Consider the following 13,910-nt stretch of genomic DNA (forward strand, 5'->3'; position numbering starts at 1 on the left):
AAACATCTCCCCATGAGCATTAACGCTGTCCTCACCAGATCACGTATTGCACCTGTGTCCAACCTTGTTTTGTATTCTTCTTATATTTTTGGTTCATGTTTTTATGACAAACTAACAATGTTTTTCTGTTTCTGAGTGCAGTTTAAATTAATTGTAACATTTTCACTCATGCAGCTGCTCCGCCTTTAAAAAAAACACAAACAGATGATGCCTGGCTTTACACTGTACTTCACCGATTAAAGTTATTATTTCGGCTCCTAATTCAAAATAAATATCATATTTGATATGAACTTCTAATGCTAGAACCTCAAGTGTTTTGGCTTCTGTCTGATTTTTGTATTTCTTTTCAACCACTTAAAATGTATTTTTAACCTTTAGGGTTATGGAATGTATGCATTTCTGGTTGTTGGTTCATTTATTTACCCACAATGCACTTCTACAATATGCTGCGCAGCTGAGACCTCAACCTGTTTTTATGTTGTTGTTTTTTTGAGGATATTACAGTTCATTAAAGCTTAATAATTAGTGTATATTTATAGAAATATGTTGATTGAGCCTGAATGTGTGTGCGTTAGAAAATCGGCTCTTTATTAAATCAGATCTCAATCTATTACATTTACATCTAATCAGAATGATGTGTGATTATACAAATCCTGGCTCATTTCCTGACAGATTAACCTCCGATAATCTGATAAAAAGGTTACTGAGCCTCTGGGGATTAACAGGAAGCAGCGTGAGACTGAAGGTGTCGAGGGTTTGAACCCCCCCCCCCCCCACTGAACAGAAACAACATGAGGTCGTTTGCCTCTTGCTCTATGATTTTATTTTTCAGCATCGAGGTTATAAAGTGCCACAAAGCTAATTCTGTCAGCTGTTGAATCCAGTCTGCACTGAGTTGACCCATTTCCATTTAAATCCAGTTTCAAAGTGACTTCAGCTATCAGATGAATAATCTATTTCCAATGTTGATTTTTGACTATTTTCTCAATGTATTTTGAATTGTCCTGTTTTCCATTTCATTCATTGGTGTGTCAATGCTTGTGTGAATCACTTTTGAACTGACTTTAACCTTAACGTGACCTTTTGGTTATGAGTTCTTCTTGGATATAATCAAAACAAATCTAACAAGATGAGGTCTGCTTGCTGCAACAATGTCAACACAAAGTCAGTATGGGATTTCATGTTGGGTTGAAATGATGAAACAAACCCTATCCAAAATAAATGATTGATTTTTTGGTAGAGTTTCAGTTTGAATCCCTGCTGAAGTGAAAAGGATGAGGCTGAATCATGTTGTATTTGTGAGCAGAGATACAAGCTGGCAGCGGGCCGTCTGCTGTTTGTGTTTAAGCTTCACAAGTTAAACTGTGCTGACACTTTGACAGGTTTCCTGTTATAATAAGACTCCAAACCAGGTTTCTTCCCTCAGCGTTCCCTGTCACTACTGTGTCAGTCTATTATGGGAGTTTTTGTTGTTGTTCTTTCAGGAAAATGATGCTTTGGGTGTGTGTGTGTGTGTGCGTGTCTGCATCTGTGTGTGTGACAGACAGAGCCAGATGAGCGGGCAGATGTTTCCTCTGTCTCCTCTCCGACTGTCTGAGAAAGACTGACAACAGCTGGACCACTGCCACACACACACACACACACACACACACACACACACCACACACAACACACCACACACACACACACACACACACACACACACACACCACACACACACACACACACCACACACACACACACACACACACACACACACACACACACACACACAACACACACACACACACACACACACACACACACACACACACACACACACACACCACACACACACACACACACACACACCACACATCACACACACACACACACACACACACCACACACACACACACACACTACACACACACACACACACACACACACACACACACACACACACACACCAACTGTTCTACCTGATTTTAGGCATTACATTTTGTCTTCTATATATTGAACTTCACCCTGTAGAACTGACATATTATATATTATTCATGATAGTCCAAAATGCACATTAGGTATCAGGTTAGGTGTGGATTTCATGGGTTCAGGTACACCGAAAGTGTGAGATGTTATTAAAAAAAAGGTCTTGCGAAAAGACAGTTATCAGGCAAATACAGCGTGAGAGCATGTGATACAGAGTGGGGCTGAGATTGAACCAAGGTGCATTCTGATTGGGCCAGGAAGTTGAATCTAAATGCACAGATGCACTTAGTTTGGAGCTTTGTATGAACCCTCACCATACAGAATGGCAGCTAGGGTTAGTTGTGTTTGTCAGCAGTCAGAGAAAGATGTCGTTCAGAACAACATGATCTGAGGTTAGAGATCAGAGTGTGTGTGCTGTGAGTTCAGAGGCTGAGTTGTACCATGTTGTTTTCCTGCTCTGTCTTTCCCTGCACGCTGCGGACACTCTCTCTGCTGGTGAACGTTTCCTCTCTGTACGATCTGAAAGAAATATATGTTAGAGACATGTTAATAATTATTAGCTTTATATAGGATTGTCAGCCACAAGTTTTGTCTTCAACATCTGAGTCATTCGAACTTAACGAGGCATTTCACTGCTTTAAGCAAACTAAACTAAACTTCATTAAATGCACAAGTCCTGAACATTTTCCATCGCAATTTTAACACAAGTTACACTACATACATACTTTTTTTCCTATCCCAAAACTACCCCATATGCTATACTTTATATTACCATAACATTACATTTCATTTAATTATTTAACCTTAACCATAACCAATGATGTAACTTAGGCCTACTTATTTACATTGGGATGACTGGTTCAAGTCTCTGACCTGACCAAGTATAAAATTGTGGATTTTCTGGTACTTTGAGATGCCCTCCTGCGCCGGAGCAAGACACCAGGACCCCTGCCCTGCACTATATAGAAAGCATCCAACTGTTCCTTAAACTAGGATGGATTAATTGCAGAGAATACATTTTAACATGTTGTGTGAAAGTATTTGATTAAAATCCTTTATTTCCATGTATGTAACAAATACTATAAAGGCATCTTGAAAACGTACCACCGCGGTTGTACGACAGACTAGCTTTCACCCTAATTTATTTTTTACGATACATGTATTCAATATACTTGCATGAGATTTATAACAGAAACATTTTGCAGAATTTTTATTTTATTTATTGAAGATAATTGCTAAAGGGCAACCTATCCAATTGAGTCCCAAATAAGCATCCATATGCAAGGAGTTTGAAGTGAGTAAGGGCTGACCAGACATTTTGTTTTACAGGTGTTTTCTATAAATGATATTTCACATGTCCCATTGATGACCCTAGTTTACCCTAACCCTAACTAAATACAATCAAGACAAGGATTATTTAAACAGGATGTGGAGTTGTGTACCTGTGGGACAGTCTGAGTACTCTCTGTGTGAAGCAGGTGAGTCTGTGCGTCTCTTCCTGGTATCTCAGCTGGTCTCGGGTCAGCAGCTTACGCAGCGCTCTCAGGGCCTCCTGCTGGAACACCAACCGCTCTGATTGGAGCAGACGCTCGGTGACGGAGACCTGAAGCTCCCGACAAGCACACAGCTGAAACTGGAGAGGGAGAAAATTAATAAATACAACGCTGGTTTGTTTCTGATCAGTGCATTTGGAAGTTGATGGTGTTATTTTAATGATCATCTCATCGCTGAAGGAATTAACACAATGTTTGATGGTGCAGTAACGGCCACGTGAAACACAAATCTCATGGAAGAATTAAGTAAACTGAGATAATAGAACTAGTGGATGTCATTTTTCAGATTTGAAAACCTATTTAATTTCTCCGACGGGTATTTAGATGAAAATGTACATGCAACTTTTTTTAAATTGTAATTATATTGTGTTAAAAAATCAAGTTCATTGTGTCTTTATTAGATGTTTCACTCTATAAAGTTGTACATTCATCAACATTGTTTGTTTGACAATGAGATACCTCTAATATTGAACATATTGTATATTATATATGTAGTCATCTTTCATTGCATCTCTTAAAATGTGCAATTTATAATCACTAAAAAGCACATTTTGGCAAAGCCTGAGGTTCTCACAGCCATAATATTTTGGACATTATGACTTTTTAGTTCGTTTTTTTTAACCCATGTGACCTGTGTGTGAACTCAGTGTCCTGCTGTGATCTTACAGTGGCGCTCTGAAGGCTGCTGCTTCTCCTCAGATCCTGTTTGCTCTGTTTCTTCTTCTGCTGAAGAATAAAAAGCTCAGCGGTCAGCAGCTGCTGGCGGCCTTCAATCTGCAAGAGTCTGAAAACACAAAGACAAAAACATTTAGGTTGTAAAATACACTTCTGGAATTCACTCTGTGTGATAGCGGAAATGTATACTATCATTATGTTTGTATATATATTCTTTCAGTATGACATATTTCGGGAATTGATGACTGTTTTTTGGCTGGTTAACATTTTGGTGTATAAGTTCTTATCAGCTCAGTATATGGAAATGTATTCTTTGAAAACTGCAATATGGAAGAACTCCGTCGCAGGTCAGAGCTTCATAATGTTGGTAATGTGAACAATAATTATTATTATTTTAAATGTACTATCCAACATGTATTTTTTATTACGCAATACTGCAAATATTGTTAATTTCCCTATAATAATTTCCTTGATTTGCAGAAGATAAATACTAGGTAAATGTGTTAAAATGGCCGTTCATGCAGACATCAAGATAAAAAATATTCTTTGATGCATAAAAACACAGTTATATAAAGACACATTTTAACAAGCTAACATGAAGTACATACTTGAAAATAAATTGACTTTTAATGAACACCAATTAATTAAAAAAATATGCAAATGTGCAGGATAGTGTTCCATATTTGAGATCATTACAGCAAATTGAATTCATTATTTTGTATGAATGCACACAATGGGAGCTTTTATCCCGCGGGTGCTGCTGTATGACAGTAAATATATTTTCACTAAACACACAGAGCTCTCTATTTGTCCTCCAGCAGCTGAGCCACTCGCCTGAGAAAACACCAACGAAAGATACATCACGATATTTGATACTCTAGTTTTTTTCAGAGGTTGTTCAGGGGGTAACAAATAAAGATTAGTTGTGGTCTTGGGATTTGAACCATCAACCCTCGGGTCTCCAATCCTGATCCCGACCACCTTGTGATTCCCACATTCCTGGCTCTCATCACCCTCCCTGTTTGACATGAAACTGTTCCTTCCTTGAACAAACACAGCGGCGTCTTCAAAGATCCACACAGAGCAGAACAGCTGATTTAGTGTTGGAGTAAGTGACTAATCTTCCTGTTTAAAGTCAACAGCAGCCACATATTCCAAACCACAAAGCAACCACACATCAGCAGGAGTCACACCATCATGTGTCAGGATCACATCAGACTATGCACTACTGTTATCTACTGTGCAGTGATAGCACTTAGTATGAAAGTATGCAGAGGTAGAAAGTAGGGCTGCAGGATTCGGAAAAAGAACTAATTGCAATTCTAGTTATCTAGCAATATCACTAGCATTAGCATTCTTGATTTTAGAAACCTTTTAAATTATCCATCATTCACATAATAATAAGAAACAATACTAACATGATTATAGTATGATTTCTTAAGAGGATATGGGCAGGATCCTTTAATAAGTCTGTAAAAAACTAATTTTCAACATCAATCAATATTGTGTTCATAATAAAAATGTTGATAAGTGTGCAGCCCAAGTAGGAGGGGTATACATTAGTAATACTTGCAGCAATGGAAGTAGTACTGCTAATATATGTACAGTACGAGCGATACTACAAGAATTTTCATACTCATATGAACAATTGTATAGAAGGCTAATGATAAATGCAACAGCAGTAGCAGCTTCTGGAATTCACTCTGTGTGATAGCGGAAATGTATACTATCATTATGTTTGTATATATATTCTTTCAGTATGACATATTTCGGGAATTGATGACTGTTTTTTGATTGGCTGGTTGACATTTTGGTGAATAATTCACATTTTAAGTTCTTATCAGCTCAGTATATGGAAATGTCAGTAAAGCAGCAATAGTAGAAGCAGAAACAAAATAAGTGTCGAATAAGAGAGGGATAAAATATAGTATTCATATCTGTCTCTGTATTAACTACCCAGAATAAGGGGCGAAGTGAAGTGCTGCAGTGAGTGTAATTCCCCATGTGTCCACTGGGAGGCAGTAAGCCTCTGCACAGCGTCAGCGATGAGAGGAAGAGAAGTGTTTTGTTTGTGAGGAAGAGGAGGCGGCTCTACTGAGAGGCCCTTGATGAACTCAGTGAAGAAGTGACATGAGACAAAAAATTAGACGAAAGGACGCAAACAACGGCAACACAAAGGCCCTCTGGGAAATATATCAATACTCTGTTAATGAGCTTTTCAAGGAGGCCTGTAAAGTCCACCGTGTGTTATTATGAGAGCAAACGAAACCTACAGGACAATCGAGATCCTTCACCTTGTACTGCTGGAACAACATGCTTTTGACACTGATATACAAAATGTCTGATGAAAAACATGTTTTGCAAGGACTATTTAGGGTCTTTTTTATTCTACTAACAGTATATGGATAATTCCCCAATGTGTGTGTCTAACAAAGGGTTTTTATCACAGGTGCTCAGGCATTATTCATTGGGCAACAGACGGTTGTATATAAGAAGAGATGATAAAGTATCATGATTTTACCGAATCAATGCCAAATAATATTGAATTATTGAGTTATCGCCTAGTGTCAGTGTATTTAAAGGAAAAAGTTAATGTTTTTGTAAGGGAGTTATATTCAAAGACGCATACTGTAACATATTCTTTTTTTTATAATAATGTCAAGTCTTGTGTACAGATGCCCAGAAATGCAATACATTTATTTTAGACATAAGTCTGACATACATTTATGGAACGGTCTTTTTTTTTGCTTCTATGTAAAATTAAAATTTGGGGCTGTTTTTCATTTTCGATATGACACTATTGATGATATTTATTTCAAACTATAAATAAGAGGATGCCAGATTCAAGTCAATCACTAACTTTCTTTCTTGATCTGGTATGCGTCATGTCAAAGAAAAAATACAGATGACTACAATTTGGTTAATTGTGTTGAATCCACATTTCTGTATTCATTTACATTTGTATTATTTGTGGGTTTTGTTCGTAATCACTTTGAAACACAAACAACAGTAACAGGTTTTGAGAAAAATGAAGATGTGATTCACCTGCGATACCATGGCAACCTGTATGTATCCTATAATATCTGTATTGTAGGAAATCTCACATTCATTCAACTTTAACTCAGAAATGTATAGCGGCGATGTTTCTGCTCTGTTTCACTTTTATAAGACATTAGCATCTTGAGAGGAATCTCCAGGAGGTTTCAAAACTTTGACGAGCCACTCTGTCACCTGTCAATCAAACTGATCTCAGCCAATCAAACGACTTCATTAAAACGCTGCGTGTGACGAGGAACATCCTCCATTGGTGTGAAAAGACAGTAATTACCAATGAATATATCACACACACACACACACACACACACACACACACACACACACACACACACACACACACACACACACACACACACACACACACACACACACACACACACACACACACACACACACACACACACACACACACACACACACACACACACACACACACACACACACAACACACACACACACACACACACACACACCACACACACACACACACACCACACACACACACACACACACACAGCTGTCAGAGTGTTTTGATTAGCTGCTTACGTACAGAAACGCGTGAATAGGACTCCTTAATTGCTCGAATGTATGTGACAAACACATTTCCCTCCATAATTGCAGGTGAAACATGTGTGGGTGTTATTTATTACTTTATTTTACATTAATGTACGTAACCACTTGCAGCCCGTCACACATATCATTTTCAGTGTCAGGTCACGCAGGATATATACGTTTCTGCGCATTTATACTGTGTTTATCGCAGGAAAATAACTCATTTGGATGAATAAAATCCAAGTGTTTGTATCGCGGACAAAGGTGACGCATATAGACCTGTATGGAAATGTTCACGCATGTTGATGCCTCTGCTTTACTGTACATTGTTTGTGTTATTATTGTTTTCATGCATATGCACTAGAATAGATACAGTCTGTTGACAGAACGTAGGCCTATATTATCTCGTTTCACATCTCCATTGTGAGGATTTACTGCAAATATCACCATTTCAGCAACAACACATTAAATTCACAATTTATCTAACAGTTTCTTTTTTTCTTTAGCTGTTTTTGGGGCTGTTTTTTTTTTTTTAATATATATTTTTTCTTTTTAACCCTTTAAATAATGCTACAATAATTATGTTAAGTTTCATTTTCTTTCTGTTTTATTTATGCTACATGTATATGTGAAACAACATGAGTTTGTATTTTGACAAAGCACGTATGGACAAACTAATTCAATAAAAAAAAGAGAAAAAATAAGTTAAAAAGTATTTGTGTGTGAATTTGTGAAGCAGTATGAGTGTGTGTATAGTTACGGTATTAGATAACACAGACACATGTACAAATGAGAACGTGTAGAAGGATTTAAAACACTTTACTGTATTAAAATAGTCCTCTTGTAATCCCTTGTTTTTTAATTCCCTCCATGTATTTAACTTTTACTTTTGAATGCAAACAAATCATTAGGCGCTTTCACACCGCAGTACTTTTCCCACAAAGGTTCATCAGAACTTAGTTCATCAGAACTCTTTAGTTCTCATGAACTAAGTGCAGATCGCGTTCACACCGGAATAAGTCCCTGGGGGAGGATTAGGCAAATGAAGCCGCTGACGTCACTTCTTCTTCTTCTGCTTTGGGTTTACTGGCAGGCCACAAACAACTTCACGGCGTATACTGCCACCCAAAGTCCCCGGCCGGAAGTCCCCGGAGTTAGGGACTGGCTGTAGCTGGGACTCCCAGCAGCTTCTACTGAAGCCTTCAGAGTAAATCGCCAGAACGCCGACACCCTCCTCATCTCCACCGCTCCCATGTTTTCTTTTGTGTTGCCATAAGTTAGTCTCTCTGCGTTTGTGGGAGAAAAAGGTTCTCATGAACTAATTTTAGTTCCAGCTCTTTTTGGTGTGAACGCGACATTTCAGAACTAAAGTGGGAAAAGTACTGCGGTGTGAAAGCGCCTAATAGGGATTTTGGTTATGAGACATTTTAAACCATGACAAAATAATACAGTAAGTCAAGGAAAATAAACTCTAGTTGCAGATCTACGAACAGAAACATGGTGATTGTTGTTTTAGTAGAAAAACTTAAGTGGAAGAGGAAGAATGTAGAAGAGGGGGAGTGATGGAGAGAGGTTCAGGAGGGGAAGGGGTGAGAAAGAGCAGAGGAAGATAATAAACAGCTGAGAGAAAGGGAGAAAATATGGAAAAACATCTTGAAACATTTGAAGAGGGATAAAAGAGGAAAGGAATGCAAGGATGAAGCTGACATATTTAGGAGAAAAGAGGAATCATGTTTAGTGTTGTTTTTGTGTGCTTTTAAATCAGAATAAAAGACGCGACAGACGAAAAAGCTGTATATGAACATTTCTTATGGACTATCTGAAAAACTGTGATCTTGAAAATCTCATCTGTATATTTTTCACATTTCTGTTCAATACTACGTCTTTTTAAACTGCACAGCTTTTCCTTTCTTATATAACTATGTTGCATTGTTGGAGGAGCTCGGGACATACGATTTTCATTGCCATTTCTACACTGTAGCTAATGTGCATATGACATTAAAACCTTTGAATTCAATTGAAATTGAATCTGTGATCTACTGCCAATATATACCTATATATATATATATATATATATATATATACTCTTTTTGGCTTTTCCATTTCCTGTGTAGCATGTAGCATATGAGTGGTCTGCAAAGTCCTGAAACACCGCCAATGGACTCATTTGTTTAATTCAGTGACATAGTGACATCACTGTGTTACTCTCGCGCTTCTATTGGCTAGCGCTCCAACACATTGTACGTGACAGGCTAAGGGAGCGGGACATCTCTAGGCAGAAAGTAAAAAAAGACACCTCTGATTTCAGATTAGAAGTGAATGAGGCGTCTCAGCTTTTCCACCTTGATAGATTTTATGGTCGATATCAGATTTTCCGATAAGCAACACATGAACCTTCCGAGAAGAAGAAGGAGAGGGTTGGCAGAGTTCAGCTGGGTGTTTTCCAAACTGCCTGTTAGTCTTGGCAACAGACTGAACTCTCCTTGCATAACCCCACCAAACACTGACTCTGGGAAAATACCACAAAACCATCTACTACTGTGTGTGTGTGTGTGTGTGTGTGTGTGTGTGTGTGTGTGTGTGTGTGTGTGTGTGTGTGTGTGTGTGTGTGTGTGTGTGTGTGTGTGTGAGAGAAAGCTTTCAGTCCATCATGCACCGCTGCCGCTAATAAAGAACGTATTGTTGCTTTTAAAGGAAGCGTGGCAGGATTTCAGGTTTGTATTACTTTGTAAAACTTCTGAAGGATAATATCACTGTTAGCAACAAAGATATATAGAAATAAAGAACATTTTCCAATTGTAGTCCGGTTCCTACATCTGATGCTCAGTTCCTATTGTCCAAATGGTCTTGTCAAGGTCTTTAAAAATCCACAACACAATTAAGCTTCATAGTATTTAGTCTGAGTTGCTCACGGTCAATTTAAAGTCAATATATACATTAACGGAAGGAGCTAAAATGATTAGTAGATCAACTGATAAGTCAATCATTTGCAGCCATTTTGGCACAATTAATTAAGACTAAGTATTCTATTGCCCCTTTCACACCAACGCGGTTCCCGTTCTAGCTCCGTGCTTGCGCTCTTCTGGTTCGGAACTGGTTTTTCTTTTCAGCCCCCGTTCTGTTTACACCGCCCAGAGCCCGACTGGTGCTGCGTCATGACGTCACCGTTTACGTCGCTGATATTCTCCCCAACGGCGCTCACAACAACAACAACGGGGGACTGCGTCGGGTCGATGATCGTGTTGCTTTTAATCATACGAAGCCAGATTAAATTAAATAACTACTTCTCAACCCTTATACTTTTCTCCAGAGTGCCGTGGTTCATTGTTTATTAATGTGTTTCAGCGGCATTTACCGACCGCTGCAGTGCTGCCCGCTGTTTGGCATCACAACGCTGTTATGAAAGTTTCTTTAGTATAAAATGGGTGATGTTGGCATAGCAACCGAAGCTAAACTGACTATCTTGACGACTTGTTGCTGTCCTATTGTGGCATAAGCCGTTTTCTACAGGCACATTTTACCGGCGTATTTTTCATTATGATTCTACTTGTGATAGTCGGACATGACAACCTGTGCAGCCCATGTATTGATTCCATCCGATAGCTGCTATAATACAAAACAAAACGTCTGCCTGCTCTCCACAATGATCAATAACAGCGAACGGATGGTCAAAGTAAGGTACAAATAAACAGAATCACACGAAGCCTGGTTAGTGTTGCCTGACTTTATAAAGTGTGTGGTTGCGTTCTAGTCACTTTGGTCAGCGCTACAACTTTTATTTGCCGTACTCGCCATAAACTGTTGATCAGGCTGCTCCCGCCTCCGACGTAAGCGGTTCTTGCTTCTAGACCGACAATTTTTTGGAGCTTGGTAAGAACCGGTTTTCGGGGAAAAGAGCCGGCTCCGCTGCGGTGTGAACAGGAAATACGGTGCTTATCAGGCTCTGGCTCCGAACCGGCCCTGGAACCGCGTTGGTGTGAAAGGGGCATAACTAACCGGTTCCAGTTTCTCCATTGAGGTTTTTTTTAAGGTATTTTGTTGACCAATATCTTTAGATTTTGGGCTCTCTTAGATACTTTATTAGTAGAGGGTTTATATATATGTTTATATATGATGCATCACATCACATCACAAAACAACATTTTACTTGTCCTTGTAAATGTGTTAAAGTACTTGGAAGCTTTATTCTTGCGTGTTTCCCAACTTCACCGTCTGGAAGGTCAAAATCTCTTCAGCAGGGCATGCTGGGACACCTGCCTGGGATGCTTCCAGTAATAAAAAACGGTATTTATAAAACAGATTTCTGAGGAAGATAAACATAACAGGAAAGTTAGCCATAAAGGGAGGAGTTTAAACGTTTAGTTTGCTGTATGTCAGCGGTTCCAAATAAAACAGAGCTTAAAGAAACAAGTTGCACAAGAAGCCTTCCTGAGTATTTTTTGATGATGTATGCCTTTGCTTTTCTTCCTATAGATCGGGCGCTGTACAATAGCTGCCCACTGCTCCTAGTAGTAGACTCCTGGTACTAGGATGGGTTAAAAGCAGAGAACACATGTCACTGTGTGTGCAGTGTGCTCTGCATGTGTGACCATTAAAAGAGGGTTTCATCCCTCCCAATTCTTCTTCTTCTAAGATACGTGGCATTTCAGATTTCAGCCTCCATCTCCTTTTGAGGCAAATGTCTCTATAGATCGTAAAAGATGTGGGTGATGTGTCTATGACATAAAGGAGAGGGGAAATAACTCTGACTTTAGCTATTAGAGAATTTGACGACCTATTCAAGTTATCACACTTTACCTTAAAAAAAAAAATGTATACACCAATTAACAGACGTCTATTTCTCAATATAAGTCAGTGGGAACAATTATTTTTGGGCCCAACGGCATCACATGACTGGCACCACCGTTAGGCCACCACAAACACTTGCTTTGACACCCTATTCACTTCCTGAAGGGCTTGCTGAAAGAGCATTACAGTACAACTGCTTTATCTCTACCACAGAAACATGAAGGTTACTACATTGTTGGGATTATGTTCTCACTTCTTACAGACAGCAGAAGAGTTGAGACTTGTTGGAGTTAGAAGAGACTAAAAGGCATTATTGTCACATAAACTGAGTAACTGTTCCAGGAGTTCTTGGTGTGAAGCTGCTTGATTCAACTCAGTAAGAGAAAGAGACTCTCCTTATCTCCTCTGTTAAACACTGCAGAGAGGTAGCGCCATCCTCTTCTCCTTCACAAAGCCCAACCCTGTCTTGGCACTGACTTTACTACATAATCCTTCCTTTAAAGCGGAGGAAAACCCCGGCGAAATGAAAGCAGGGTTACGTCTTCTTCCAGTAAGCCAAGTGGCTATTAGAAGTGGAATCCATGTTGGGCAGGGCAACATGACGGAGACGTGTAACAGAAACCATCTTTCTCCTCTCATTAAGCCTTTGATCCAGGAGCACGTCTTGGCAATGAGCTCAAACGTTGCTGAGAAATTAAGAGATTTCCTGGAAATGTGTCAGAATAAGGTGTGCGGGTCTGTGTGTGTGTGTGAGTATTAGCACACCTTGTAATCCTGAGATGTGTTTTAGCTTGTCTCGTCTCACAGACCTGAGAGCAGTGTTGCCAGACTGATCGTCATGGCAGCAGAACAGAGAGGGTGGAGCAGCATCAATCTACTGACACCTGAAATTTACTGTCAAAAGGGCGGAGGCACAATACGTTCATGTGAGAATCAATATTGTTATCTCATCTGAGATTCTGGAACAATATGCAAAATATCTGTTTCATTCTTCTAGAAAAGAACCCAGATATACTACCGATATCGAAGTTGCGTCAAGCATTATTGTGTGCTGTGTTGAACAATCACACAAAATAACATGATGAGCGTCATTTAATGAAAAAAGTGTCAAATTGAAAGGCACTTATTTTAATACTAAAACAGGCAACATTTGTATTTTTTGTCTAACTTGAACTTGAGTAAGGTTTAGGTTACAGTTGTTTTTGTATTTTTTCTAATTTACCACATTGCATCTTTTTGTGTTGTTTGAAATGTTTTTGTAAATTTACTTTGAAACCTATAAGAAATGTCTTTTATTTTGTCAATAAATGTTGATTT

The 13,910-nt window shown here is 38.9% G+C and overlaps 1 long non-coding RNA gene across 1 annotated transcript in view; it reads right to left on the minus strand.

Moving 5' to 3' along the window:
* Positions 1 to 4,289: 4,289 nt before the first annotated feature.
* LOC117478875 overlaps positions 4,290 to 13,910 on the minus strand; it is a 33,983-nt gene continuing 24,362 nt past the window's right edge. The window contains exon 4 of the long non-coding RNA XR_004555510.1: positions 4,290 to 4,305. This is a non-coding gene — a long non-coding RNA (uncharacterized LOC117478875). The remainder of the gene's footprint in view (positions 4,306 to 13,910) is intronic.

Source organism: Trematomus bernacchii, unplaced genomic scaffold, assembly GCF_902827165.1.
Source record: "Trematomus bernacchii unplaced genomic scaffold, fTreBer1.1, whole genome shotgun sequence".
Lineage (NCBI taxonomy): Eukaryota > Metazoa > Chordata > Actinopteri > Perciformes > Nototheniidae > Trematomus > Trematomus bernacchii.